This window comes from Quercus suber, unplaced genomic scaffold, assembly GCF_002906115.3.
Source record: "Quercus suber isolate HL8 unplaced genomic scaffold, Cork oak 2.0 scaffold_266, whole genome shotgun sequence".
Classification (NCBI taxonomy): domain Eukaryota; kingdom Viridiplantae; phylum Streptophyta; class Magnoliopsida; order Fagales; family Fagaceae; genus Quercus; species Quercus suber.
The window spans coordinates 919,525-923,852 of NW_027069722.1; the positions used below are offsets into that span (position 1 = coordinate 919,525).

A 4,328-nucleotide genomic window follows, 5' to 3' on the forward strand; every position below is an offset into this window, starting at 1 on the left:
AAGCCTTGTTCCATCGAATCTTCATTATAATTGATTCATCATTTGAAGACCTCTTCAAATCCAAGCCAATTGCTTTTTCCACCAAGTAAAATTGGTTCCATCAAAGTGATCTAAGTTCATCAAATCATGATTCAATATCTTCAAAGTTGTACAATCACTCACTCCTTGTCTTGTAGCAAATATTGTCTAAGATTGTTGAGGATTTCACCAAATTGAGTAATAATAAAAGAACGAAATTAACACATCAAGTAAAATAGAAATTAGTGATTGACTTAGAGGCACAATTGAATGTTATCTTTAGACAATATTTGTCCCCATACCAAGTTGCTAAAGGATTTCTACAAACTTGTCCCCAGTACCAATCAAGTTTATTGGGTTTTACAAATAGTAATTTTGGAAAATACCCACAGGATTTCTTGTGTTTCTTAGAAACTAACCTTTTGGAAGAAAAAAAGTAGTTATCAAGTGAATATAAATCACTATTTATACCCAAATGATTATAACCCTTCAATAGGTATCTTTTCATTTAATAGGTACCTTTTGGTCAAAATGCACTTTTGATATATATCCAATATATGAAAGGTTATGTCCTTTCAATAGACACATTTTCATATATATATATATATATATATGGAACTTAAACTTGAATTTTCACCCAAAAAAACAAAAATCCAGTACTCGAATTTTCCACTTTATTCATTTTACAAATAAATACTCTCCAACCTTATATCATTATTACAATCTATCCTTGTATATACCTATACACACACACATCACCCCTTTGCAACTAGCCCACGATCTCAGCTTTTAGCAAACATATCTAATGGCATTAGTTGAAAATCTCAAAGAAGCACAGAGGATGGCGTTCGTTGAAAATTTCAGAGAAGCACAGAGGGCAAAGGGTCCAGCCACAATAATGGCCATTGCCACAACAAATTCGGAAAATATTATCTTCCAAAAAGACTATCTAGATTTCTACTTCCGCGTGACAAAGAGCAAGTACAAGACAGGTCTAAAAGAAAAGCTCAAGCGCATATGTAAGCATTCATAGACCTTTTCTTTTCTTTTTTGGTAATATCTAAACACATTTTATAATGGGTAATGATTCTCTACACAACTTATTTCATATCTTACGTATATATTCATTTTCACTTTTTAAATATGAGCATCACATTTTTGTGTTAAAAAATGTGTACATAACGAATGTAACTGAGGATATTGTATGTAAAAATGTGAAAAAGGTATGTGAAAGAGTATAAGCTGTTTTGTAAAGCATGCATGAGAGTTTACTATGTACTACCATAAAAATAACCATATTGCTAAAGATACTATAAATATAAAATTTTATTGTATGAGTATTAAAAAGTAAAAATTACTTGATGGTAATTAGTGACACGTCAATTTATAATAAAATTTATAGGATTTTTAACGTCAGTATAAAAATAATAAACGACTCAAGTCGGTGTTGTATGACATTCCCAATGTATTAATGAAGAAATTTGCCTTTTTATGTTACATTTTCACTAACAGGTGAGAATTCAGCAATAAGAAAACGTCATTTCTACCATACTGAGGAGATTCTAAAGGCAAATCCAAAGATTTGTACTTATAATGCCCCATCTCTTGATGCAAGCCAAGACATGGTGGTTCCTGGGGTATCAAAGCTTGGCAAAGAAGCAACATTGAAAGCTATCAAAGAATGAGGCCAACTTGTCTCAAAGATCACCCACCTTGTATTCTCCACGTCTACTGGTGTGGACATGCCTGGTGCTGATTTTTAACTCACCAAGCTCCTTGGACTTAATCCAAACATAAACAGGTTTGTGATCTATCAACAAGGCTGTTATGCGGGTGGGACTTGTCTTCACCTTGCTAATGATCTTTCAAAGAATAATGCAAATGCACGAGTGCTCGTGGTGTGCGCTGAGATCACAACCATGTTTTTTCATGGACCTTCTGAAATCCATCTTGACATTTTGGTGGGACAAACAATTTTTGGAGAGGGAGCTGCAGCTGTAATTGTTGGTGCTAGTCCTGATGCCATGATTGAGTGGCCATTGTTTGAACTAGCGTGGACTGGGCAGTCGCTTATACCTAATTCAGAGGCTAGAGTTGTTGGACATTTACGTGAAATGGAGCTTACATATTATTTATCTAAAAATTTACCAATGTGGATTGGCAAGAACATTGGGAATTGCATGGTTGATGCATTTAGCTCCATTGGTATAAGTAATTGGAACTCCTTGTTTTATGTAGTTTATCCTGGTGGCCCAACTGTTCTTGACAGGATCCAAGAAAGTCTTGGTCTAGAAGAGGGAAAACTCAAAGTAACTCGAACATGTGCTAAGTGAGTATGGGAACATGGCTAGTCCATGTGTACTATTTGTTCTTGATATTAGGGTTGTGTTGCGTAGTGTCCCCATATTGACTACATAAATGTGTTAGTGCTTATGATTCCTAATGGCCATGTAATTAACGTTTTTGTGGGGTGGTTTTTTGCAAAAATATTCATTACTTTTGTGGTAATACTTCCTCCTCTTATATGAATGATAAGTCTCATTATGAATTAAATTTATAAGGCTTATTATTACATGAGAGATGGGAGTAATGCCCCCTAATATCTGCATGTGAATTGGATTTTGCATGCATTATCTTTATATGCAAAAAGATGTTACTTATTGGATGAATTAGATTGAAAGATGAAAGAGTTTAGCTATGGCTATTAACACTTTTCACTGCAAAACCTTTACAAATTGACTCGTGGTATTCTAAATGGAAAGTGATATGTTATTAGTTTTACACTTGATTCACTCATCATTCATTTATTTTTGCATAATAATGAAAATAAAAAATCTCAGCCTCAATATGGCATCCATTTGATAAACTAATAATTGTTAATTTTTATTCTCTCTCTCTCTCTCTCTCTCTCTCTCTCTCTCTCTCTCTCTCTCTCTCTCTCTCTCTCTCTCTCTCTCTCTCTCTCTGCGCATGTTAGCCGCTCCTGCTAACATGTATGGAGTTCTTAATTGGGCCGTTATGTGAGTTTTGCCTCACATCAATCGTGCCTTGCTTCTCTCCCTGTTCGCATGCATGATCTTTATATGCAGAAAGATGTTACTTATTGGATGAATTAGATTGAAAGATGAAAGAGTTTAGTTATGGCTATTTACACTTTTCACTGCAATACCTTTACAAATTGATTCGTGGTATTCTAAATGGAAAGTGATATGTTATTAGTTTTACATTTGATTCACTCATCATTCATTTATTTTTGCATAATAATGAAAATAAAAAATCTCAGCCTCAATATGGCATCCGTTTGATGATAAACTAATAATTGTTAATTCTCTCTCTCTCTCTCTCTCTCTCTCTCTCTCTCTCTCTCTCTCTCTCTCTCTCTCTCTCTCTCTCTCTCTCTCTCTCATGTTAGCCACTCCTACTAACATGTATGGAGTTCTTACTTAGGCCGTTACGTGAGTTTTGCCTCACATCAATCGTGCCTTGCTTCTCTCCCTGTTCTCTTGGGCTTCTTCTTATTGGGTCCCAAATAATATTATATAAAAAAAAATTATCAATTCAAAATAACAATCACACACAAGAACACAAATATTTATGTGGAAAACCCTTTCTCTTTGAAGAGAAAAACCATAGGACAAACTCCAAATAATTTCACTATTGTCAAATCAATTACAATAATTCTTGTATATACCTCACTGCTAAAGAAAAAAAAAATCTCTCATATTTTTCTTTGATCTCACACACACAAATTATCTTTCTCAAAGGCGGCAATCATTTTTCTCTATTCTTCAATATGCGGCACCCTGTTTCTTTTTCTTTTTATTGTGCGGCACTAAAAAAAAAAACCACATATAAACCTTATTTAAATAACCCCAGCCGCAAACCCATCCTAGTAGCACACAAATACAAAATCCACTTGAACTAGGAATACTAGTTGGCCACGGAATAAAAATACAAGCCCATATGTGTGTGAGCTTTCACTTCATGGGTTGGACCACGTGCTTTTGCACCCAACAATCTCCCCTTCCAGCCCACCGATGGGAGGAGATCTTCATTCTATCTCTTCAATTCAATTCTTTGTCAATCAAGCCCTTCTTCATTATCTTCACCAATACTGAGAACACCTCATCAACGTCAATCCCTTTCATTCTCAAATAATTAATCTCATCTTGGATTTCTTTAATACAATCCCTTAGTTCCCCTCATCAGAAGCCCAATTATTCTTGGAGCTAACAGTATGATGTTTTCCAGTAATCCTCTTCTTATGAGGTTCAACAATCTCTAGTGGAGGATATTGCTCCCCCTGCTCA

General features: G+C 34.8%; 1 pseudogene; it reads left to right on the top strand.

Moving 5' to 3' along the window:
• The first annotated feature begins 823 nt into the window (after positions 1-823).
• Positions 824-2,436, top strand: LOC112015091 (chalcone synthase 4-like; annotated as a pseudogene).
• Positions 2,437-4,328: the final 1,892 nt, after the last annotated feature.